The following is a 27,719-nucleotide window of genomic DNA, read 5'->3' on the forward strand; positions in this document are numbered from 1 at the left end:
AAAGTAGAAAATCTTTACTAAGTCTTTTCATTTATTCTTTTGTTGGTGCAAGCTATGATTTCTTTTGTTTTAGTATCAGATTAGTCACTCCAGTTTGAAATGATACCAAGCAACAAGGTTTCTCATACTTCCTGAGACATGCTGTTCCAGAGGCTAGCAGATCTGACTGATACAGGCTTCTTGATATTCAGATACAGTCTCTTTCCTTGAAGTTTCCATTGTTCCTATTTACTAATTTATATTTCTAAATAAAAAATATCTTTAGGGTCTCTGAAAAGAAGTAAGTGTTTTGAATCTGTGCAAGCAAAAATGAAGCCAGGCCAACATTCCCTCCCTGCCCACTGTGAACCCCCCGCCCCCAGGCAATTCCAGGAACAACCAGATTAAATAGTTATGCCCCAACCAAAGCCTAAAGGCCATTATTTAGGTTTCTTCTGAGAAAGGAGAAACTACAAACTTAAAAACAATAGCTATCTTTGTAAAAATTTTTCACTTTTCTTCTCCAACCCTCTTAAGTAAGAGTTGCTAAGCAATCACCACTGTATTCAACACAGATTAAAATATTCCTACGTGCAGTTATCTTTTTGGCCACTTCTAATCATTCTTACCTGGTGTTCAACAGTAATCTTATTAAACAACAGCATCCAGTATTTACGGAGGTGTTGTCTTCCTGGTACATAAATGCCTGCTCAATGTCTGATTTCTCTCCAGACTTTAAACTCCATGAGGGCAGGGACAGTTCATTCCTTAATCACAATTCCAACCCTGTGAAAAGATGTTTATAACAAGAGGTGTGCCATGATGCTTTTATTGTTTAGGAACTGTGAAGAAGAGTAAGTTAAAATTCTATGCCTTTTGAGAATTACAAAGAGCATTAATAGTCTTAGTAACTTCTTAATAATATAAACCAATTTACCGTCAATTAATGAGCAAAAGCAGTGTCTGGGCTTCAAAAAAAAAAAAAAAATGGAAAAGGTATGTTTGCTGAACCTATGACTCCAAAAATTAAAGAAAAAAATTTCCCAAACAACCATTGTGTTGAAAGGATACCCCATTTGACACCTGTTGAGTTACTCAGAGGGAACTCTGTAAACCTAAATTGGATCTTTCAGAAACACCTGAGATAATCTGTAATTTCTCACATGGTCTTTGAGATCTAACTTTTGACTTAAAGATAAACTTTCCAACTTGACAAATTTATAATTATAATTAATAAATATAAAATCTTTTTTTTCTCCAGACTGTCTTGTCCTCTTCTACAAATCCCACAGAGGACACAGTAGAAAGGGCAGGAATGCAAAGGAGGTCTGTGGTTTGGAACTGGCCCAAGTCAAACTGAATTTTTCTGAATATACATTGAACTGTCAGCAAAGAACACCACGACCCAGAACTTGAACAAAGGGAAAACCCCACAGCCCTCTGAAGTCACTAGTTCCATGAGGTGTTTTCCAGGGATTATTCACGTGTTTAAAATGTGTCCATCCAACCGCCAACAAAACCTCCTCATGAACATACCACTGGAATGATTTCCCTTCCTCTATTCCAGGTGAAATGTGCATTCCTCTGAGCAACTCACCTTTGAGAGCACTTGCTGGACCTATAGATTCTCATATCCACTCTGAGACTTGCGGTATAGGGTCCTGCCCTCATCTTAAAAGGTCTCAGGAAACTGATATCTGAGATCCGGGACTGCAGGACGGTCAGAACCTGAAGGTAAGCAAAGGACCTCAATTCTTCCCGAAGCATCACCTGACAGAGACAGCCTAGCTAACGTTGTAGGGTTCCTAGCAGAGGTGTACGGAGAGGGGAGAAGGGAAGATGGAGACAAAGACAGCTAGCTTACTGCTCAAGACTGGCCCATCTCCCCTCATTCTGGGATGACTAATTGAGAAAACAAAAGGTAAGTGAGAATCATCTTCCCTCATGTGTTTATTAAGCTCTTAAAGAGGAATTCTCTGCTGACTATGTTGATTCATTTCTTTATTCCTTAGGGATATAAACTTAAGATGGCATTAGTGGCACAGAAAATAAAGAAGAGACCGAAGCATAGAGTTAAACAACTTTAATCATCAGAATTCTAGTGTCTGCTTAACTAGTTGTGTGAATATGAGCAACTTAACTTCTGTAGGAACAATTTCCCCATCTTCTAAATGAGAAAGATGTGGCCAAAATTTTCTACGATTACTTCTAGCTTTACCTAGATAATGAATTTTTATGAATGCCGCATGTAAGCCAACTAGAAAACATATGCAGTAAGATATAGGTGATAATAGTATTAAAAAAGAATCAGGAAGGATTGTGTCAGTGAGAATTTGCTGCTCTTTTCCAGTCATCCTGGAGAAAGTTATGAAAAATATGGAATGTTTTAATGTGTAAGAATGTCTGCCGAACTAAAGGGTACAAGTTTTCTAGACATGAGTTGTAGCCAAGGAGATAAAACTTAAGGATGGAGTAGAAGTATTAAGGAAATTTTTCCTAGAAAGGAGCAAATATAAATAGCAGGGGTGGGGGAAATAGACGTTAGTAAACTCATAAGAATCAGAGAGCTAAAGAGCTTTGAAATAGGATGTGAGGACTCAGACATATTTGAGAAGGTATGTCATGGTCAAAATGAAGGACAGAAAAGATGACTCAAGCCCATCATAATGGATTTAGAGAGAAGGCTGATGGTGGTGGCCATGAACCCAATGAGGCTGAGGAGGGTAGTAATAACAGCTACCATTTATTGAGCACTTACTAAGTATTAGAACACTTTGCTAGGAAATGTATAAATACCTTGTCTAATTTCTAGAACTCTCTCTAAAGGATATTGTGATATTCATCACATAGATAAATAAATGAAGACTCAGGAAACATGACTTCTCCAAGGGCTAACCCAGGTCTCTCTGTGCTATTTTCAATACACCATTACTGTTTGCCCATGAATAGGAAAGCTCCTCATCCAGGGCTTTGGGCAATCAAGAATTATTAAGAAAAAAATTAGTCAGAGATAACCATCGATAGATCAGACGGAATTATTTCTCCTCGAGCAAAGGGACTGTGTCTTCCTTACCTACTTGTTCCCTGCACCTAGCTCAGGGTCTGGCACAGAGATGTGCCTCCCAGATGCCCCTTCAAGGAAAGACTTGCTGCCCAGCTGCTGAGAGTGGGGTCAGCCTCCAGCTGCTAGCTCCATCAGGGTTGGCCTCAGCTGTAGATAAATAGTTGCCTCACCTGAAATCATGCCTTTTCCAGAAGACTGCATCCAGTAACTGAGCAAGAAGGGGAGAGTGGTGTTGGAGGATAAAGGCCTGAAGCTGATTTGAGACAACTCTAATGGGCAGTCTGACGTCAGAGCTCCCTGCTCAATGAGCTGAGATCTTGTCAGTTCTACTTTGCAATTTGACTTCTCTTGGCCCAATTCTGCTTCTGTCCCCTTCTTTTCACAGGTGTTGATGCCTAATAAATATCTTGGACTCCAGATGCTTCCAGAGAACACAACCTGCAACACACCCATTATGTGTCTAATAAATATTTGAGAAATGAATGGATGGATAAAGTGGTATGAGTTAAGGAGCATTTTTAGAGATTCCTATACCCTCAAAAATGTTCCCAGTAGCTGGTGACTGAGATTCTACAATCAGAGGTTTATTCCTTTTTCTTAGTGCTTCTGCTCTTATAAATATTCATGAGGTAAATAGCATGTTAAACTTATTGGACACATATATCCTAGTGTAAAGAAAGTCCTGAAAGCACATTCTGAAAGGAGGAGAGAGAAAAAAAGCATGAGAGCACTGATCAAAGAGCACTAAGGACTTGTCTTCTGCAGCTCAGTCATTCAGAAGTGGAGCAAAGTGAAACCAACACAGAAGAACAAGGGAAGCGCGGAGGTCATTTCAAAGGGAACATCATTTCCTTATTTATGCTCCCTTGGTGCTGCTTGCACGTGAATTTCCACTCTCAGATTTCTTTCAACCCTGTGGCGATAGAAAGATTCCATCATACTAGCAAAAAAAGAAGCTCAAGCTTTCCAGTGAGCCTTTTTATTAATTATCACTATCATAATAACCATCATCATTATCATCATCATCATTGCTATAACAAGCAAACATTATATACTCATTTTAAGTGACCATAGTGCCATAGTCACCGCAGTCATTCTCCAGGCTTTCTTCTCCTTTGTATATCATTATTTCGAATATTTCTTTAAGACAAAATGAAAATGGCATGTCTACTTTCGTATACAATGATTTGCAAACTCAACCTCTCCTTGGGTCAACTGAAGGAAAATATCTTCTACAACTGAATAGCTAAATAACATTGTTACCTCAAGATACTTTCAATCTTTTCTTATAAATACCTTGATGTAGAGAAGATTTTCACTTCTCCCTTAATGTCTTGCCTCTAAGTAAGGCCTTAAAATCTGAAATGGTTTTTCAAAATGCAGTGCATTTATTTCTGTTCAGAAAATGTTATAGGTTTTACCTTAGTTTGTTTCATCCCAAGCAGTTTTTTTTTAATATATGTAAATACAAAGTAATTGGAATTGGAAGAAGGAAAAATCACTCTAAGGACTTTGTGCACCCCCATAACTGCCTTATTTTCCCTGTGGAACAGTGGCTGATGATGCTTTTGTCATGTTACTCATCCTTAAAATCCTGTCCAGCTCTCTGAATGCATCCCCTACTACAGCCACACTATCGCCCCCTGCCGTTCCCTATCCACTCAATATTCCTTTCTGCCAATGGACAGTTTTGCTCCTCCTCCTGATACCAGGTTTTGAAAGAAGAAAAAAAAATTATGTATTTCTTAACTCTGCATTCTCATTTAAAATCTCTCCCTTCTGCCCCTTGTTCTCACCCACTTACCACCTCTCCAGGTCACCTCTGACCCCTACACCTCCCCAGCCATTTCATCGTTAACTTTGCCTGAGTCAGAGGAATGATTCATGGAATCATAAAACTCAGGGTGGAAAAGAACCTTAAAGGTCAGCGAATTTAACCACCCAACTAAGTGGAAAAACCAGCTTTTATTTTCATTCTTTCTTCCCTGACTTCCCAAACTCAATTGCAAGCATCAGAACAATGTCTCTAGTTGTTATGGAACTTCCCGCTTTGGATATCCTTTTAAACAAGGTACGTTCCCCTCTCTCTGAGATAGCTTAGGTAGAGTCCTGTCAGTGGTAGACAATGGATTACAGATGAGGAGACCAACAATCCTCTGAATATAAAGTTGGTTCCTCTCTCAAAAACTGTTTAAAGATGAGCATGTTTATTTCACTTGCTCCATTTATTCTATGGGCCAACTAAATATTGTCCCCAGAAAACATAGACAATTCAACAAAAGAAATATACAAATGGCCCATAAAAAAATTAAAATATAATCAACCTAGGTCATGGTAAGATAAATAAATGGCAATTTAAATTACAGTGCGATTATATTTCTCATCTATCATATGGCAAAAATTTAAAACAGGCACTCTCATACATTGCTAATGGGTGTGTACAAAACCTTTATGGACAGGGATTTGCAATATCTAACAAAATTACATGTGTGTCTACCTGTTGACCCAGCAATACCACTTCTAGGAATTTACCCTGAAAATACACCTCCAAAACTATAAAAATATATCTGTACAATATTACTCAGATTATTCATTGCAGTATTGTTTATAATTGTTAAATATTGGAAACCAGCCTTAAATGCCCATTTACAAGAGAGCACTTGTATAAACAATGATGCATCTATACAATGCAGTACTAGGCAACTGTAAGAAAGAATGAGTAAGATCTCTATGGAACCAATATGGAGTGCTCTCCAGGATATATTGTTAAATGAAAAAAGAGAAGCATATTTACAGTGTTAGTTTTGTGTAAGAGAGAAGAGAAATTTAGAAAATACACATATAACTACTCATCTGCACATAAAGAAACACAGGACAAAATAGAAACTAATAATATTGGTGAAAATAACAAAAGGAATAGTAGGAAATTACACCACTCTTTATATAATCCTGACTTGTGGAATCATGTGAATGCTTCTTCATATACTCAAGAAAACAAGGATGGGCAGAAACTAAAATGGAATACAAACAGAAACAAACAAATGAACCAGTTGGGAGACGGGGGAGAAAACTAACTCAAGTAACTTTTAAGTGGAATAGTTGGACTATATATCTTCAGGCTAAAAACAAAAAGTGTTAACAATTATTGAAGTGCAGTCAGCAAGGGTTTCTTTCTATCACTGACATAAAGGTATGAAACTATTTTCTGTATATTCTAGGATTAAGCACATAAGTAAATATACAGTGGTCAGTGGGAGCCCGATTCCTCACTGACAAAGTTACAAATGTGGAAAGAAGGAAGGTCTAAATGATTCCTGTGGCTTTTCCCAGCTCTGTCTACTCAGAAGACCTAGAAGCAGTGACACCTATTCTCCATTCCCAAAACAAAACGGGGCATGGAAAGGACAACTTGAGTCTAGAAAATCTTTTTGGGGCAGAAAATAAGGATGTGCTTCAAAGAATGGTGGAGGCATACCAAAAGGACAAAGAAGCCAGATCGAAGAACTTCCCACTAGTCAAAATCTGGAAATTTGAGCATCGAAATAATAATAACAGTAAGTTATTATAACCCATTGAATGAAATAAGAATCCATGAGTCCATAGTCCTATTCATACATACATACATATGAAGAGAAAGTTCTTCCTTACAGTACAAAACCAACTAATGAATATAGAAGAAATGATGGACTTGGAAAGTCACCATTAACAACCATCACTGAAGTAATTGATTCAGGCAAGAATCATTAATGGGTACTAAACTAGTATGTATGAATTTGATGAGTGACAGAGTATTTACATAGCCTTAAAGTTTCTCCCATAAGATATTTATTAACTACAATGAAAAAAGCAGTAACTTTTCAGTGGAGAAATCTGGCAGGCACCTCCTTAACCAAATGATTAAACGTTATCAGTAATGGTGCATGTCACTATCACATGCCTCCTGGTATGATACCCTAAGAAAGACACAGCATCACTCCTGTGGAATTCCTGCCGAAAATGCCTACCCCGAATCTAATCCTGAGGAAACATCAGACAAATTCAAATTGAGGAACGTGAGGAACAAAATATAATTGGCCACACACTTTAAAATGTCAGTGTCACAAAACACGAAGCAAGACTGAAGAATTGTTCTAGGTTAAAGGAGATTAAACTGAATGCAATGTGAGATTCAGCAGGGGGGTTTGTTTGTTTGTTTTGCTGCTGTTGTGTTTTTGTGCAGTTGTTTTCTACAATGGTAATTAAATGGACAATTTGAAAAATGTGACTGTATATTAAATAATAGTTATGTATCAATGTTAACTTCCTGATTTTGATGATTACACTTAATTATGTAAAAGAAGGTCCTTGATTTCAGGATATACACTTGAAATAATTAGGGGTAAGTGGCATCATGTCTGCAAGTTTCAGTTTTTATCTTTTTGAGACTCTAGGTAAAAGGTATAAGAGAATCCTTTGAAATTGTCTTGCAGCTTTTCTGTAAGTTTGAAATTATGTCAAAATAAAAACACATAAGGAAAAAAACTATTATCTTCTTGTGGTCAATCCCTCCATTAGTTACTGTGCATTTATCACACTCTACTTCATTTTGTGTTTCATTCTATGGGGTCCTCCACCCACACATCGTGGTAACAAAATTGAAAGTTTGGGTGGAGTGGGCAGCCTTTTGATTCTCCTGTCAGATGTAAAAAGCAGACATATTCCCATTTTTGTTTAACATGTACCAAATCCATCCTTCACACACAGTCGTAGTTTTTATAGGTACATATGCTGCTCTCATTATGTCATCTATGAAAGGTGGCTGCAAGAATATGATGTGAGACATTTGGGCCAATTCCAATCCTTTTCTATAAATCTATTCTAAAGCAGGAATTCTTAGACACCTATATAGTCAGTCTAAAGACGGCTAAGGGAGACTAAAATAGGAACATTTGTACTTTTTGAAAAGTATCTATATACTTGAAGAAAAGCTTGTCTGCACTATATTTAAGTCGTTGTGCAAAATGTGTATGACTCATTCATTCATTCACTCAGAAGGCCTTGATGGAAAAACTAGTACTCGTCAAGTTTTGTGGATAAGTTCTACAGATTTTAAAGCTAAAGGAAATGTTCCTCTTCTGGAACAATATTTTCAGGAAGGAACAATGTGGTAAGTGCTGTAATTGAATTATATACTAAGTATTATGGAAACACAAAGGAGAGCACGATTAACCTCACAACAGTTGATATTAAATCACAGAACAAGAGTCAAAAAAGCAATAAAAGACACCTAAGCTACCTGCCTTTTCCAGGCCAACATCCTACATCTTGTCTGTGGTATTCCTGACCCCTGAACATCGAAAGGGGCGAGGTATCATCCCTACACCTTGGAAATGACTCAGAGGCAGAGGCAGGGAAGAGGTGAGGCACTGAGGTGGAGAGAGTTGACCAGAGCAGAACATCTCTTAGCCTTCTACTTCCACCCATGCAGAGTGCCTCCACTTCATAGCTTTAAGGTATACACTTGCCACAAAATAATATTTCACTTGATAAAAGGATATTGGTGCTAAAAAAATTGAACTGAACATGAATTTCAGCACATGATTTCTCATATTGATAGGAGTGTGTGTGTGTGTATTTCCAGCTAGAATGTAATTCTCTCAATACCTGGCATCTAGGTACACAAAAAAGTTGTTCACAGAGGTTGTGCTAACAATAGTTGGTTTATGTAAAAGGATAAATACTGCTGCATTGTTCATAAGAGTGAAACACTGATAACTACAACTTAAACATCCAGGAAATGGTCAGATAAATGCTACACGGAGCCATACTTTGAAGGGATTTTTTTATGGCTGTTGATTAATATGTGCTCATCAAGAAGATTGTTCCAAATATGTTGTCAAGTGTACATACAATTTTATTAGCATTACAATGCTAATGAAGTATGAATCTCGATTTACAAATTCAAATATGCAAGAAAGGTAACTTTTTTTTTTTTTTTTTTTTTTTTTTGCGGTACGCAGGCCTCTCACTGTTGTGGCTTCTCCCGTTGCGGAGCACAGGCTCTGTACCAGCAGGCTCAGTGGCCATGGCTCATGGGCCCAGCCGCTCCACGGCATGTGGGATCTTCCCGGACCGGGGCACGAACCCGTGTGGACTCTCAATCACTGTGCCACCAGGGAAGCCCGCAAGGTAACTTTTTTAAAACGATGGACTTATTTTCTGTTTTAACCTTATTTTTATGTGGTAATAGAAATTAATTCCTGATATTGCAGCTGTGTTCCAGGAAGGTTTATTTAGGGTCAGCATATGGGTGAAGAGACATCTTGTCCTTGATTTTGTCCTCTATCAAGGATCCTAGGATCCATTCTCACCCTGTCCGGTCACCCATCTTAGGATCACTCCAGTCATTTCTACATCCTCCCCTTCCTGAGTCTGGCTCTCCCGGCTACTTCCATGCCCTTCCCTAGAGTCATTCCATTCATGCTACACTGTAGGAAATTCTGAGAGACTGTCTAAAGTCCAATGGGTCTAGACACACCACAGTGGCATTTCGTGGGGCCTTGACACCACCCCTGCCTGAGGGTCTACCAGGACAGCAGGCACAACCTCTCTACCTTCAGATTCACTAAACCTGCTTGCATCCTATCTCTCCACCACCAAGTTCACTTGAGTTGGGGAGTCAGGGCAGAGGACCTTCTTTCCCAGGAACCCATAAAAAAGGATGCCGCATACGGTTGTATGGTTTAAACACTGCACAAAGGTACTTGCTTAAGTATGAGTAGGGATGAAATCTAGAAAGTCAAGACCCTTGGCATGGCGCCAAGGCCGCTGGAAGAAGGAAGGGCTTTTGTCTTTGTATGAAAGTGTTGTCAGCCACCTAAGCCACCGCCCTTGGGAAGGATCTGCTCAACAAGGCACTTTACTGTAATTCATTCACCAAAATGTGGCCTTTTTCTAATTTTCAGAATGAAGCTGCATAAGCAGCTAGAGGTCCTTTCTTCCTCTCTAAATCTCTCTCTTCTCCCAAGAATTGATAGCTTTTTTATCTAGTCTCGAAAGCTCTAAGGCTTCTTCTGACTTACCATATGTTCTTCCAAATCTCTTTTTATTCCCTAAGTCTTTTTCTATTCCCACAAGGGCTCAAAATGTTGCAACCCAAAAGTTGTTGACTTCCTTTTTTAAACGCATTCAGTTGGGTCATCTTTTCCCTGAGGCAGTGAATGCAGAATGTGCTAGTTTATGGAATGGGTGAAAGGCCAGGACCACCAGGAAATACAGGGGGAAAAAAACCCTCAGTTAATATTTCAAAATGTCATCCTACCACTGTGTGGGTATAGACCACTTCTGGAAGGCTACACTTGTCTAAACTGTTCGCAGTAATTCTCCTCAGGAGTGAAATGTGGGGATGAGATCTCTATTTTTTGCTATATAAATTTCTGCATTTGAATTGTTTTTATAAGGAGCTTGTGTGACTTTTGCAAATTTTCTCGAAAGACAAACAGTTTTAAAACTGGAAAAAAATGTTCCAATGTACTTTTAGTGATGGTATCCAGAATGATACCTTGTTTGTTCTCCCTTCTCCTGAGTGCTTTGTGCTACACCTGCCTCTCTATGGTCGAGTTAAACTATTTTTAAATTCTTGATCACTGTATAAATGATGACATTAGTGTGAGTTATGGAAATGGCAGTATTAACTGATGGAAACATGATGGAAACTGACGGAAATGTGGATTAAAATGTACATAATTGGCATAATTTAATATGATTTACCTTCCAGGTGGGGCCACAAAGGGTCCCATAACTGGAATTCCAATTTCTCACTTCCTTTTGCAGATGAGGAAGGGCCAGAACTTAACAGATAACAAGAGTAAATCCTAAAGGGTGTCCCAAAGGAGCAGAGCTGAGAGAGCTGGGACAAAGCTCCTGTCCATATTCCAGGCCAGTGTCTGTTCTGTCACAAAACACGCTTTCTCAGTTTGGGCTACTTCTCTTCTTTAGTGAATATAGAGAGAATGGTGAGCAGAAGTGGATTTAAGTGAATGAAGTCTAAACTTCAAGTGCCTAATTTGCATGGGCCCTTTCTAAGGTCCTGAGAGGGCCATAGCATTGTGTTCACATGCGCACCTGATTTTGTAAAATGTGCAAAGTAAACTATTTTTTAACAGCAATTGGTTCAGGCCACTGTCTCTTTCCACTCCAGCATTTCCTCCTACTAGGTGACATTGGGTGGCCATGTGACTTTGGAGGACATGATTAAGGGGTGGTTGATTCAGCTGGGGATACATATAGTTTCAGTACATTGTCATCTATGTATATGGTTCACAGATACTCCCATGAAAGTCGTCACCAGCTATCCCCATGCAAGTATAGAGTATAGATTCTAAGAACCTCCTTACAGCCCACTGTGTCAACTCTCCTGGCCTCCTGACACAAAGGTGAGGGCCAGACAGTGATTCCTTCATAGCTCAGCTCTGACGGCATGTGATGGTGGAGAGATGATGTTGAAATGTATGGAACCAGAAGCTAATCCATAGAAAATTCTTTCAAATACCAAGTGTGTAAAATTTTAACAGAGGATTTGGTTCTCATCAAGATCTTATCAAAACAGATGTTTTCTCTTGTCAGGAATATATTTTAAAAAGCAGTGCATACAATGATAAAAGGTCCATATTTCTCACAGTTTATGCTAATTGTGTGAGACAGAATTTATCAGAATTTCTTGATTTGAAGGGAACAAACCTTTAACTATATTAAAAATAGAAAGCAGGTCTATCACAGTTCAACAATATGATAAAAGGTTTTCCCAATTTGAAAACAGTTGTAAAAATTTATGACATTACTAACAACGATGGTGCTAAAATTTTTAAACTAATAATTTTTTAAAATATTCAGGGGCTTCCCTGGTGGCGCAGTGGTTGAGAGTCCACCTGCCGATGCAGGGGACATGGGTTCGTGCCCCGGTCCAGGAAGATCCCACATGCCGCGGAGCGGCTGGGCCCGTGAGCCATGGCCGCTGGGCCTGCGCGTCTGGAGCATGTGCTCCGCAACAGGAGAGGCCACAACAGTGAGAGGCCCGCGTACCGCAAAAAAAAAAAAAAAAAAAAAAAAAATTCAATCAAGACTAAAATATCTTTCTTGTCTCTCTACAGAACATAAAATTGATATTTAGTAAAGAAGCAAAGAGTATACAGCCAAAACAGTATTTTTTAAAAAGTAGTATAGAGGTGTGGCATACAGGTAATTTAAAAATCGCTCTTTTCAGATTTTTTTGTACTTGTGACTTTATGAACTTTCATATATTGTAATTTGTGTGTGTTTTTTGTATCTAATTCTGTATTCTTGTTTTGAAAAAGGCCCCTCAAATTATTATGTGCTTCAGGAAGCCACCGAATCCAGATTCACCCTGACGGGGAACATAGTTTTCTTTTGATGCTTGCCTCTAGCAGTTTTGTTAATCCCTGCCTTTTCCTGATTTCCCATCCCACTTCCCCCTACTTCTTTTTTCTTTTCTTTTTTACTTATTTTTGGCTGCGTTGGGTCTTTGTTGCTGCGCACGCGCTTTCTCTAGTTGCGGTGAGTGGGGGCTACTTTTCGTTGGGGTGCGTGGGCTTCTCATTGCGGACGCTTCTCTTGTTGCAGAGCAAGGGCTCTAGGCTCCTGGGCTTCAGTAGTTGCGGTGCGTGGGCTTCAGTAGTTGCGGCGCGCAGGCTCAGTAGTTGTGACATGGGCTTAGTTGCTCCGCGGCATGTGGAATCTTCCTGGACCAGGGACTGAACCCGTGTTCCCTGCGTTGGCAAGCGGATTCCCAACCACTGTGCCACCACGCCCTACTTCTTCGATCCCTCATCCTTGAAGGTAACACACACAGAAGGCTTTCCAAGATACCTAGCCACAATTAATGGTTCTTGTTTACAGTTTTCACAGCAGCCAATATTTGCTTCTGACATCATACTTATCAGAATCTTCCCTGGATTAATTTATACATCACATATATATTGAGAACCAGTTATATGCTGGGTTCTGTGCTGAGTCTCAGTACTTCCTTTGGTCCCAGCCTTGCCCAGGATCCTGAATTTGAGAAGGCCCTCCAGCCATGCCCCTCCAAATGGGCTGGAGGTCTGTGGGCCCGGTGGGGCATGCTCATCCAGAGCCCTGGTCTCCTTTCCTAAATCACATACCTGGGACTCCAGAATTACTTGCTTAAATCCACACTGAATCTGCTTCTGCACGGGCCTCTTACCCTGGTCCTTCCTCCAGAGAGCTGATTTGCCATTGGTATGCTCACTCCTAGGGCCAAAAAGAAGCTGTTATTGCAGTAGGGGAGAAGGTACAGAGCTTGGATATAAAGGGGGAGATCCTATGCTGTAATGGGAAAAGAAAGGAACAAGCTAGTAGTTTCATTTCTATCATGCCCCAGACCCTACAAATGTCCGTTATGGGCCTGCTAAGACTGTAGTTGGAATGTCTATGTCTTGTTTTTCATCCCAGAGGTTCCTAAACTTCCTCTGCCTCTATAATCTTTTAGTATCTTTGTAATTTTTTCATGGCATAACTAGGGCAAAAGAAATGCCTAACAGTTCCACTTATTAAATCCAAGCTACTTAATAGTAGTAATTCACATGATATCTTACAGATGTCACATTGTTTCCCTCAAAAATGTAAAGTATCCTACAGCTACCCTATGAATTTTCCAGAGACCTGGAATACCTCAATGCACAGTTTTAGAATTGTGGTTCTATCCACTAGAGTATGAGCTTCTTTGGAAAAGATATTGAGTCTCATTCATCATGACAAATTATATTTTCCAAAAATGACCACATTCGAGTCCTACAGGCTTTTCTAGAAACTTACCACTCTTTCAAAGAGATACGCAGTCTAATTCCCTTCCCCTTGAATTTGAAGGGACTATTGACACACCTGTAATCAATGAAATGTGGCAGCAATGGCACTGCATGACTTTCAAGGCCAGGTCATAAAAGGTGTTACAGTGTCTACCTTGTTACCTTAACCTCTTGCTCTGAGCTGTCATGTAAGCAATCCAACTGCCTCGATGCCTCCATGCTGTAAGGAAGCCCAAATTATCCCACTCAGAGAGACCACAATGACAGGCCCTGAAGCTGCTTGAAGGAAAATAGAGTCCTCAGCTCCTCTAGCTCCCTCGTCTTCTAACTCCAACCACTACCTGACTGCAACCATATAAGGCACCCAATGCTGTAACCACCCACCTAAGCCCTTCCTGAATTCCTGCACACAGAATCTATGATCATAATAAAGTGACTGCTGTTATTTTAAGCCATCAGTTTTGGAGTGACTTTTTTAGACAACAATGGTAACTGGAAACATTTTTTTTCTTATTGCCTTGACAGTTAGCATAGTATATTGAATATTTTGAAAGGTTAATAAATGTTCATCAAATTGAATGGAAAAATGGAAAATCTCAAAGTAGCAGTGATTAATCTAAAGTTACACATGTACATGTTGAAAATATGGAAACTTAGGTTATATGTATTCTGATTTCATAGCAAACCTAGGATACTAGGGTTTGATCTTCTTAGAGTTTTAATAAATCCCTTAAATGAGTCAATTACCTTGCCTTTTCATGGTAAGGTACATGTCCTCACAACAAAGGGCAGGAAGATAATTCTAAATACTCACTAGCAAGCTCACCATATCATGAGGTCACCGTAGGGGTCGTGTACACTGAATTATCAATTCCAGTTAATTGAGGATTTTAATTAGTCAATTCAGATTAAGCAAGGTACTACTATAATTGGGGGATTCCAAAGGCAGCCATCTGTTCCCTTTGTGAGTATTAATATTATGTCCTATAGCGTCTATCAAGGAAAAGAATTTGTCAAGTAGAAATTCTCTTAACATTAGCAAAAGGTGAATGCTTAGGAAATAAAAGGGACGAGCTGGGGAGAAAACAGACTAAAGACAGGAAAAAAGAAAAAGCCTAGGAAGAAAGGAAAGACTCCAATTATTTGCTATGTTAAAAGAATCAAACTGAATTTAACTTAGACATCTGTTTACGCCTGTTTTTTCTTTCCATTGGAGTGGAGGGAGGTAATTAAAATGCCTTGTAGCTGCTTGCCTTGTATGCATTTCTAAGCATAATTCAAACTCTTATGAATCTGCCCTCTCAAAGAAATAGCTGATTATAGAAACAGAACAAAACCTCTTTGATCCCTCTTGTGATACAACTAGGTCATGAGAAGTAGAATTCCAGATATATTTTGTTTTAAATGATTCTTCATGAAAAATCTGACTTGGGGAGGTTTTTGAAATGAACAATGATGGAAACCAAGGCAGAATATAAAGCAAAAGACTTGTTGACATTAAAAAACACCAACTCTGCAAAGGTTACCTAAATGGACTTATTGTTGACATGACTTTTTTTTTTTTTCCAACCTCCTTCATAATAGGGGTTTTTTTCTAAATGAACAATGCCTAAAAGGTGCAATGATAAATTTCAGGTGCGTGTAACAGTAGACGAATTGTGCCATGCAAAACCCCGTAACAGCTTGGGTACTGGTGGAAGAAAACAAAGGAAAATATTTATGAGTTTCTCATAAACTTCAACCTGTTTTTCTAGTGGTTTTTTAATCTAAAATACATAAATGTATCTTTGTCTTCTAGGCAGAGGAAAATTATTGTGCTTTTGGAATTAATTGTGCCTCTCTCTAAAAGCAAAAAGTTAACATATTTTGCGGAGAACCTAGTATTTTTTAACGCTTACTTGTAAAATAATATAATTAAGATAAGGCTGTATATCATTTAAGGTGGTTGTTTTTTGTTTCTTGTTTCCCCTTACAAAGAACAGACAACCTCTTACAAACTAGTTTAAAAACCAAAAGAGACTCACATAACAGTAAAGTTCAGAGTTAGGACTGGCCTCAGGTGTAGCTCAATCAAGAACATGGCTCTGTTTTCCTACAATTTTCCTGGTTTTGCCCTCCTTCATAATGTCATCTTCAGGCTTCCCTCATGATTCCAAAACAAGTCTCCCAGGAAGGTGGGCTTCATGTGCTCTTACTCACATCTCCCAACCTGCTTGAGATTGAATTTTCAGTGCAATCAACTGATTGGTCTACACCAATGCAGGTCCCACTCCTGAACTGAAGGCAGTTCAATCCCACACAACTAACAGCTGCTACACAAGAGGAGGGGTGGCTCTTCGAGGAAAATCTGAGTACTGCAAGGAAGGAGGGAAAAGGTGTATAGGATACCAGAAGATAACTGATGTTCACTACAGGTAGTTCGTGCAAACGGTCACAGCAGCGCTTGTTTTTGGGCAAATATAACTATGGGAAAGTATAAGATTTTCATTAGAAAAAATAATCCTTCTGTTCTAAATTATGGTTTTTTTTTTTTGTTTTTTTTTTTTTTTGCGGTACGCGGGCCTCTCACTGTTGTGGCCCCTCCCATCGCGGAGCACAGGCTCCGGACGCGCAGGCTCAGCGGCCGTGGCTCACGGGCCCAGCCGCTCCGCGGCATGTGGGATCCTCCTGGACCGGGGCACGAACCCGCGTCCCCTGAATCGGCAGGCGGACTCTCAACCACTGCGCCACCAGGGAAGCCCCCTAAATTATGTTTTTAACAAATGCAGAAATAATGAGTTTATCAGAAAAAAATCAAAGAGTCAAATTAGCAAGAATTTCAACTATGGAAAATGGTTTATGTAATTCTGATTCATCTAGCAAATATTAACTGAGTACTTACATATACCAGGTGCTGTGCTAGGTTGATATTTTTATTAGTCTATTAAGTATCATTATGATATAAATAAATAGGTAATATAATTGCTGGTAGCCTAAGATGCATTATTAAAGTTTAAATAAATAACATATATGATTTCTCTTAGGCTTTTAGAAATAGGTCCCCACCCCCGCCAAAAAAATATATTCATGACTACCATTGTGCATCATGAGTGATACGAGGGCCCCAGATTAGGAGCAATGACCAAAATAAAACAGAACAAAAAGTATAGACACTAATATATATGCATAACTCATATAAATCCTATACACTGTTCGTATTAACTTTAAAGCTCAATCCTCCACTAAATCATTCTCTAGCGCGAAGATACACTCTGATGAGGGGCTTCCAAATTTCTTATTTACCATTTACTTCCCTACAGGAGTCAGACCGAGCCCCCTGGACTCAATCTGAGCTCAATCTGGGGTGGTTTCTTCATCCTATGACACAGAGCCTCTCAACCCCAGACCTCAGGGTGCCACTGGGTATGCAGTACAAGAATTAACCTTAAGAATTAATATCATTAGTGTTCAGGTAGCTCATAGCACTCACAAATTTCTCTCTAACAAAGAACAGCCTGCATTTTATATATTAGTCAAAAAGCTAGCAGAAGCGTACCCAGGATGAGCCAAGCATGCAGCTGACTTCGTATCAGCAATGAATGCATGCTGAGCACTCACTTTCCACTCTCCAAATTTCTGTCCCGCACCCACACAGCCAACCTGTGTTCAGACGATCATTTTTACTAAACACTTCACCTCCCACAAAGCAATAGTGTGGATGATTTATATAATGAATGTTTATAAGGGACTGCTAGAGCCTGGTCTGAAAGACGCCTTTGAAAAGGAAAAGATTGTTGATGCTATGATGTCCTGGATTTCTTATCCTTATCAAGACTGCTTCTATGAGGAAAAGCTACAGAAATGATAGATGGGACCATTTTTATTCAGCACAGTTACAGGTGGCAAAACACTGCTGTAGAACTCGGGCAAGAATATGTCCCTAGGTGACATCAACTGTATAAACATGTATCCTGTCAATCACTAAGAATGTAGGTATGATAATTTATAGACCAGGGGTAATGTTAATTCCATCCTGCTTACAGTGTGCTCTGTACTGGAAAAGTTCAAGGTGCTTTGCAAGCACCATAATTTAGTGAAGCATGAAATGAAAGCTACACATAGGAAAGGTGAGGTATTTTGAAAAATTAAGACATTATCTTTATTCAGCTATTAACCAAGAAGGATTGACATTCAGTACTACAAATGCTTTCCCCCATACAGACTACTTTTGTTGTTATTTAGGGAAGGAAGGTAAAGGATATTGATCTTCACTGAGGGTATACAATGGACTACATATTGCTAGGAGGTTTCACATTATTTATCTTGTTTGAACTTTAAAACATCTCAGTGAGGTATATTTTATAGTTGAGGAAACTAAGGCTTAGAGGAAACATTAATCTGGCTGAGATAACATAGGCTACCATGTGACAGAGCCAGGAACTTAAGCCAATTTTGCATGATTCCAAAGCCATTGCTCTTTCCATTACACGTACAGTAGTGGACTAATAAACACCATCAATCTAATAGTTTCTTTCTTTTAGGAGCTTGTCCTTACCTTTGCAAAGAACCGAAGAAACATATATTTTTCAAATAAATTATTCTTGAAATACCCGTGAAGCCGTCTCATACCATGCAAGCCCTCATTTCTCTTTTCCATTCCTGAATTATGGACCAGAATATACAGTTTAGTATTTGATTACTTACAGGAAGCCTCTATTTTAAAATAGTACCTGATTTATACCTACCCACTGCCAATCAGACACATAAACCACCTCCAACACTTCTACCATCACTGGGGTCAATAAAGTCATGACTATGGTAGGAATTCCAAAAGGAAAGAAAATTATTGAGTTCATCAGTGAAAACACAGAAAGTATCTGACAAAACAGGAATGCCTTAAGATACTGTGGATGGGCAGGCAGACTCAAGAAGCTCTCAACTCAGAAGTAAGTTACCCTCCTGTAGACTGAAATTTTAAAAGATACTTTGTTATGCTATTGGAATTTTTAAAAAATAGCAAATCATTTAAATTCATTTAAAGGATAAAATACCCCTTTCCTAAAATACACATTCCACCAAGGGGCATCTAACTTTCACAATTTAGGGATAATTCAGATGGTTTTCCCAATACTTCTGTGAGATCAATTGCACCGAGGAACTGTCCATTTTCATTAGGAGAATGAAGGTGGAAGTAGTTAATTTTGAAGCATGGGGCAGCTTGAGGGAAGTTCAAGGATCAAGGTACAGTGCTAGGCTTGGGCCAGTATGAAGGCATTCAGTACTAGTAACCTGGAGAGATAGGATTAATAGAATAAAAGGTACATAGAAAGGGATATGAGAGGATGTTAAGAAGACATTAGAGGATTTGGGAGAGGTATTTGACAAAATTATTCTAAAGTTCTTCCAGAAGTATAAATACAAAGGACACGACTAACAGCTGAATGGATATACAAAGTGTGGTATTACCTACAATGGAATATTATTCAGCCATAAAAAGGAATTCGGTTCTGATACATGCTACAATATGGATGAATCTTAAAAGTATACTAAGTGAAATAAGCCAGGCATAAAAGGACAAATGTTGTATGATTCCACTTATATAAAATATCTAGAATAGGCAAATTTACTGAGAGAGAAAGTAGATTAGAGGTTACCAGGGGCTGGGGGAGGAGGTTTATAGGAAGTTATTGCTTAATGGGCACAAAGTTTCTGTTCGAGGTGATAAAAAGTTTTAGAAAAAGAGTGGCGATGGTTGCACAATACTGTGTATATAATTAATGCCACTGAATTGTACACTTAAAAATTGTTCAAATGGAAGATCTCATGTTGTACGTGTTATGCCACAATAAAAGAAACAGTAAAAAAAAAAAAAGAAGAAGGGACAAGTCAAGAAAAAAATTAAAGAACAAAGCAAGAGGAATGAAATTAGTCCTTGCCTTGCTATTTATTAAAATGCATTATTTTAAAATTATGATCATTAAAACAGTGAGATCCTGGCACAGAAACAAAGAAACAAATAAATGGTATCAAGTAGAAAGTCTATAAACTGACCTGATTATACACATGTATTTGGTATGGAATAAAGGAGGAATTTAAGTCAGTGAGAGGAAAGTAATGTATGAGCATCAACTAATGAGCCACTTGAAGAGGAATGCCTCCTGAGGGCAGGAATTCTGCCTGCCTTACACAGCAATTATTCCCCAAGCAAAGTCATACCTGGTACATTGTAGGCATGCAGTTAAGGTTTGTTGAATGAATTAAAATTCATTCCTATATAATGAAATATACCAAAATAAATTCTAGATTGAATAAAATTTTTTTAACTGGGAAAAAACATCAAATACTGATAAACATGAAAAAGTAAAAAGCTCTGTACATATACATCAAAAGGTACATAAATAAGATTTAAAAGAAAATGAGAAGCTGAAATAATTACATATGTATATTTGTAATATATGAGACCAACATTGTGCCTTTATTTATAATTAGCACTTTTAACTCAATAATAAAAGGACAACTACCTCAAGAGAATAATAAAGTGTACCAACAGTCATAAAAAACTACAAATAACCAATAAGACTATGAAAAACATCTTATATCATTAATAATCAAAAAAACTAAAATTAAAATGATAGATACTATTTCACCCATCAGGTTGGCAACTATCAAACTATCTAGTGTTAGCGATGATACAAGAAATGAGTTTTCTCACACATTGCTGGAAGGGATATAAATTGGTCGAACTGTTATGAAAGATAATTTGGCAGGAAATACCAAAAGTGGTCACCTGATTCTATTTCTAATAATTTAGTTTAAAAATAATTTAAAACACATATACATTTTTAACCTACAAGGTTGTTTATTTCAGCATTGTTCATAATAGAAAAAAGATTATAGACATTTCAATGTCCAACGATAAGGAATCATTAAGTGAATTTGTGGTACATCCATACCAAAGAATACTACACTATCAGGAAAAAAATGTTATAGACTATTTAATGAAATGAGGGAAATGTTCATTTTATATATATTTAGGTTTAAAATCAGGTTATTAAATATTATTAGGCAAAATGATCCCATGTTTTGTGGAAAGGAAAAAATACAAAAACTGAAAGAATAATGATTAAAGTACTAATGGTGATTATCTGTGATTGCCAGGTTAAATGGCAATTTAAATGTTATTATTACTAACATGATCTACTAATTGTTCTTCAATGAACATGTATTGCTACTATAATATAAAAGCAATAAAAGATGGCTTTAATTTTCATAAAGAAATAAAATAACAAGGAAGTTTGTCCTCTGTTCTCGGGACCCATGATTAATCAGCTATAATATCTGTCTCTTTCCCTGTGTGAAGCACATTTCTAAGAGCACTTGACACTATTTTATTTGATCCTTACCCTTTTATTAGGTATCACTAACCCATGAATGAGGTCCTGGGTTTAGAAAAAGGAGTGTGTTCAAAGCCATGAAACTAGTGGCAGAGCTAAGAATGTCCCCCTGGTGTCTGATGCTAAAGCTTATGTTCTTAACCACAAACTTTCCTGGCTCTGTTATGGAGTAGTTAGGCTTTTTGAGGGTAGACAAAATACTAACCACCAGGTATCACAATTTCTATGAGAAAATGTTTTGGCATTCCAAACAGCACACTTAGAAATGGTCATTGGGAAACAAATTTTTCTTAAAATGTGTCACTTCTACCGATTTGCACAGTCTGTGTCTGTGTCACATAAATTCTTCTCAGAGGCAAAGTCCAGTACTGGGTAAGAGCACTAGGTCAGAATTAGATTCCCTGGGTCAAACCTGACTCTAGCTATCCCTTAAGACCCATAAAACCTTCTGCAGTCATTTAACATCCCTGGGTCTGACTCCTCATCAGTACGATAAAGATAATGAAACATCCAGTTATAAGATAAATAAGAACTAGGGATGTAATGTACAACATGAGAGATATAATTAACAGTACTGTAGATTATACATGAAAGTTGTTGAGAGTAGTTCCTAACAGTTTTCATCACAAGGAAAAAGTTTGTTTCCTGTTTCTTTAATTTTGTATCTATATGAGATAATGGATGTTCACTAAACTTATTGTGGCAAAAATTTCATGATGCATATAAGTTGAATCATTATGCTGTACACTTTAAACTTATACAGTGCTGTATGTCAACTATATCTCTATAAAACTGGAAGAAAAATAAATAAATCTAAATTCACATACATGCACGCATACATACAATGATTGTCCTACCTCAAGGGGTTCTGGTGAGGATTAAATAAACTAATCCACATAGCGCTTTGTTAGCTTAGTGTCTGACACATAGCAAACACTTGATAAATGGCAGTTACTCAAATCATTAATGTATTCTCTGGATAGTAAACTCTCCAAGGGCAAAAATCACTTGTTACATTGCTTTTGAATTTCTTAATGAGCACACTAGATGTTTGTTCAGTGGATTGAAGCTGAATGTGAAGTATTATCTGAAGGAAGTCTCTGCACTGCAAGCTCTCCGCTCTGATTCAACTTCATCGAGAGCCCTACCTTGCTAACCTTTGTTCACTAATAGGAGCCTTGTTTTATTCTCAACTGCAATGCAGTGACTAAAAGAAAATCACAATTTTAAGGCTGTCTTGCATTTCGTTATTAAACATTATTGCCGTTTACTGATTGCATATCCAATATTTTTTTTTGCTGTACGCGGGCCTCTCCTGTTGCGGAGCACAGGCTCCGGACGCGCAGGCTCAGCGGCCATGGCTCACGGGCCCAGCCGCTCCGCGGAACGTGGGATCTTCTCAGACCGAGGCACGAACCCGCATCCCCTGCATTGGCAGGCGGACTCTCAACCACTGCGCCACCAGGGAAGACCGCATATCCAATATTTAAATGCAAGTTACTTTCATTTCAACAAGGCCTTTCAGGGAAAGATGTAATTTTACTAGTCTAAAAATTGTTAAATAACACCTGAATTGTAACATCCTTGAATGTTTATTTATGGCACCCTGTAGAAAAGTAACTGTAACCTATTTCTCTCTTTCAGCAAGAAAGTAGCAAGAAGGAATCAGGACTCAGTCTTCCACTGAAAGTATTCAATCTGGATAAATCTGAGATGGCTAGCAATGTTCATGTCCCATGTGTTACTTTGAAGTCAATGAAGATGAAAACCTCACTTTAGAAAGTTCTCTGAATCCTTGAGAGCATAACTGTGCTGATTTTAATTATGACATGACATATTATAAAACAAATCTATAAATACTGATGTGCAAGTCCTAGCATAATTCTGTGAATACTCCACAAAACAGGTAGTGAACATGTTCTTTCATCTAAATTGGGTCATATTAAAGAAAACCCAAGGAACCCAATTAAAAGCAGCGAGTTTCCCCAGGACTCAGTTAACAGTCTTACCTGACAATGCTCTTCTGGTGGCTAAATGACTTGCACTGAGCAACAAAGATGAAGAATTCCATTTATAAAGACAAATTGTCCTGAATTTTTCTTCTATTATAATGTTTTCAATTCATATTAGTGACAACTAAAACAAGGAAGAAACTTGACTGGATCAATCTAATGAATTATAGCTCTAAACATGTCACTTCTCTTAAACACCTCCAGTGACTCTCAAATGACTTCAAGACATGCAGGTTGGCATGCAAGCTCCACCATGACTTGGCTACAGCTTAATTCATTTCCCAAGACAACTCTTTCCCTTCCACCCACCTTTCCTCCATATCCTTCACTCCAGCAGAGGATCATCCATCTTCCCCTAAGAACCGCCTGCACTCTTCAGGTGTCTTTGCAAATGCTGGTCCTTCTCCAGGAGAGTGTATTTGTGAGTGTAGTTATTCTGGACATCCTTCAAGGCTCTGCTCACTTTTTCCCTTAATCCTATGATTGCACCAAAGGAGAGGTAAGGGGTTAGAAAACTCCCCTTCTCATAATGCTTAAGAGCAATACAAAGACAATAAACATAATATCTAAATAAGAATAGTGTGATTGTCGTATAAACAGAAATTGAAGACAAAAGTCTTTGGGCCACTCCCACCCTTCCAACAGGGTTGCCACCTCTAATCTTATACAAAAATTTTGGCGCTGCCTCTGATTCGATCTCCCTTTAAAAATGAATCTTCTTTCTCTTTGTGCCCATAGCATGCAGTTTTACTTTGGCCTTGACTACATCCCATCTCGGTAACAGTTGTTTGCGTTTAGACTGCCGTGTTATTTCCCCTGCTATTTCCTGAGAGCAGGAATTGAGGCTTACTCACCAGGTGTCACTCACACTGCTTAACTGAGAGAGAGCATTACTCAAAGTAGGTGTTCAATACTTAGTGGCCTGGAAATGAGAACAGACATATTGAGAGGCACAGACTGAAAAAAATCAAGCCATGATTAATGAGTTAGCCTTATTAATTTCAAGTACACACACTAATAGTTCTGTCAGTGATTTCTGTCTATAATCTCTTTGGTTTTATTTTCAGATCATTTCCTCCCTCAGTTCTGTTTATTTAGTCCCCACTCTGATGTTCCTAATGTATTAGTTCCCAAACTACATTTTTGAATAAGAACAAAGAGTTTCGTTGTTAAAATTAAAGTATGGACATCCTTTTCCCAATTCCCACACACACACAAAAATAAATTTATGGTTAGTATGTTTTCATCTTAAATTTTGTTCAAATCTTTGTTATTTCAACTAGAAGCTATGCACGCAAGTATATAGTTAGTTAATTTAACAATATTTCATGCGTTCATGTACAGAGAACATGATTTTTCAGTTGTTCACCTGAATACCAGAGAGAATCACTCTCCCAGCCCTTTAACGTAACATTGCCCCAAGAGGTTCAACTATTAGTCTGCTTTTCTAAGGATCTACATTTTTTAAATTGCATAAGGAAACTAATTTTAAATGTAGATGATAGAATAAAGATAACATATTTCAGTATCTAAAATAATATAAACTGGAATACAGTCAATGTAATTTTTAAAAGTGGAGAAAATACACACAAAAATGTACAATTTGTAAATTTCATGTTACAAATGGTGGTTTAATTACAAAATGCAGCATTTTCCTCTGTGATGTGAGTTACTGGTCAGTGCCTGATATTACCATAGCCTTTTATAAACTAACGATCCAGTCATGTCAATTAAAAAACCTTTAATTATTTTGTGCCTTTTCTATCTGTCTATATACAGATACTTTTATCTATCCGTTTGTATATAGGGAGACAGATACATATATACCCACATACACCGTTTTATTGGTTTTTTGTTTTATATCCATAACTTGGTCTTCTATTTTCAGACTCTGTTAATGCCTCTGTTGAGACTGTTTTTCTAGCAAAATCGTGACAGCCAGCCTTGGCAAGTGCTGCAGTGCTGTGAGTTTAGATTCATGATTCAATAATGCCCTAGGAGTCTCAGATTAAAAGTGCTATGGAAACGTACTTTCCATGTACCTTTCTTACATATTCAAGGCAGAGTACACAGCTTCTCCATGCTGCAGCCGAGCATGGCTGCTCTCTACTAAGCACCATGACATTTTGTTTCCAAACAGACTGCACTGCCCTGATGAATACTGCAGTTCGTCACAGAACTGTTTTCTTTATTCAATTCCTAGAAATGGAATGAGCTATTACTTAAGACCCAAAATCTATCTCTAAAAAATTTTAGTCATATGTTCCCAATACATTATGACATTATTAAATTATTTTGAAGTCTAAAGCCAGAAAGAAAAAAAAACAACTTCTGTGCTGTCCCTTCAAACAACAGATGCCAAACTTGCTATTTTTCTGTTTCTTGTAACATACTACTTCAATAGGTTTACAAAGCATGAAGGTCCAAAAATAGCCTTCAATTTTTCTACAATAAATCTAAAATTAGCAACTTCTTATTTCCAGTCTATGAGGGTTTTTTTTCCCCATAAAGTCTCTATCAATTTAAAAATAAGCAGATAAGGGCATAAATGTGCACCCATCTAATAAAAGTATCCTAATAAAAGTGTGAAAAAATATATACATGGTCATTTGCATTCTACTGGGAAATTCTTTTAGTCTTAAACTTTTCCATAGCACTTGATATTTCAGAAACCTGTAGAGTCTCTTTCACTTTCATCAAGTAATACCAACCAACCAGATCCATGAATCTTTGATTTAACTTTTTCTAAAACTGAAAGAAATTTTCCTATGGAGAATCCACATTTTTGTAACTATGTGAGGCACTGGTCCTATTAATGTCAGTTTATTAATCGCGAGAGCATAGAAAACGACTTATTCAGCTATTAGGAGATAAACTATTGTCTTCATTTATACATAATACGAATGTTCATGCAATAATTAATGTAGATACTTGGGGAAGAATTTTAGACAAAGAAAATAATTGTTTTAAACAAAATAAAAATTTTAAATCTGTGAAAAAGGCAATCATGTAGCTCGTTTAGAATTCACAGCTGGATAAACTTTTTCTTTTTTGACAAATAATGTGCTTCCTCTTTTCCGATTACAAGAATTAGAAAACTCACTCTGTTTCTTCTGACTTGGCTGCCAGGAAGCTCAGGAGTGACCTAAGGGCCCATTCACAGCAAATGGTTTCCTGCTCATGTTTAAGTATATTCTTTTCAATTTTTTTCATGATTTTTTTTACTTCACGGTTGTTTATTTCCATTTTATTATTCTGATGTATCTAAATTCTGTATATATGGAAAGAAGCAAGGAGTTCATTAATTTTGACAAGAAATTCATTCACAAACCATTTATTGTATATCCATTATGTGTCAGGCACTATTCTATTCTAGAGGATGGGGATGAAGTTAGTTAAAAGATGATTTCCATGAGAGGAGCGAATATTTCTTATTGTATTCCTGAGAGGGGGAAAAAAAATCTCTCAATCAAACCAACTTCAAGAAAATGAAAATTTTAAAGAATTTCCTTAATAGAAAAGCCTGCCAACATCAGTTTAACACTCACAAAGAGGAAGTTAATATAGTGAGTTTAGTTATCTTTTGACTGTTGCTTACAGGGGTATGGAAAACTGGTTACTTAATTATACAACCCTCTTCTCCTGTGTCCTGCAATAAAACCAGCCTTCCTCCTTGGGCATGTGCTAGGTACTAATAACATCACTCATGAAATAAAAGCTTTTAAATAAATTGCCCCTTAATAACAGAGATCAATTTAAACATTCTAATCTCCAAGAAAGGGGCCTTTGGGTCTTAGACTTCCTACCTTGAAGCTTCTGATGTAAAAAATAAGTAGCACCTATTGGGGCAAGCCAAGAAAAAACGATGCACTTTTTGTGGGTAACCAGGCAAGGATAATTGTTAACTGGTAAAGCAGTTCCCTTTTATGGATGACTTCAAGGTTGGTGGGCCTAAATTTCCCCTTGCTTTCTGCTTTGTTTTGCTTTACTAGCTTGCAAATGTGTGTCCAACGGTGACCCTAGGTTGGGCTGCCTGCTGCCAGACTGATGTTGAGAAAGGTATTGAAATTTACAAGGATCTTGCCTTTGGCCTCCACTCTCAGGGTGCAGCATTCTCACACACTTTAAAGTGTTGCCAGCTCACAATAGCCTTGTAGTCAGGGAAGCCAGCCCAGCAAGGCTGCCCACAGACGCACGCACCTGCATGTCACCTGCCCCAGCAATTGCAAATAGACTAGCACATCTTGGGGCGACCTGCTTGTCTTCCATTTGCAAGAGAAAGCTGTGTAAATAATTATATTTCAGAAAGGGCAAAATATTGGACTTCTCAATATGAACTATGTGCACTTAGCCTTTTCAGACTAACATAAAGGTCTTTAAATAACAGAGCTGCCTGTATTTCACTGTGAAGCTCAGTTAAAACATTTTTTTAAAGTGGTGTCATGTCTTAGTGACTTTCTAACGAACCCAA

General features: G+C 37.9%; 1 long non-coding RNA gene across 2 annotated transcripts; it reads right to left on the reverse strand.

Moving 5' to 3' along the window:
• Positions 1-614: 614 nt before the first annotated feature.
• LOC307195418 lies at positions 615-26,516 on the reverse strand. 2 transcript variants are annotated; one of them, XR_013830834.1, is made up of 9 exons: positions 26,352-26,516; positions 24,103-24,170; positions 23,558-23,725; positions 23,246-23,372; positions 18,398-18,501; positions 13,201-13,309; positions 3,214-3,481; positions 1,577-1,707; positions 615-765 (listed from the first exon to the last, which is right to left on the reverse strand). It is a non-coding gene; the product is annotated as an uncharacterized lncRNA (long non-coding RNA). The 2 variants fall into 2 exon arrangements; XR_013830833.1 differs by lacking the exon at positions 23,246-23,372.
• Between the last annotated feature and the right edge of the window lie 1,203 nt (positions 26,517-27,719).

The sequence above is a fragment of the Stenella coeruleoalba genome (assembly GCF_951394435.1).
Source record: "Stenella coeruleoalba genome assembly, chromosome: 12".
Classification (NCBI taxonomy): domain Eukaryota; kingdom Metazoa; phylum Chordata; class Mammalia; order Artiodactyla; family Delphinidae; genus Stenella; species Stenella coeruleoalba.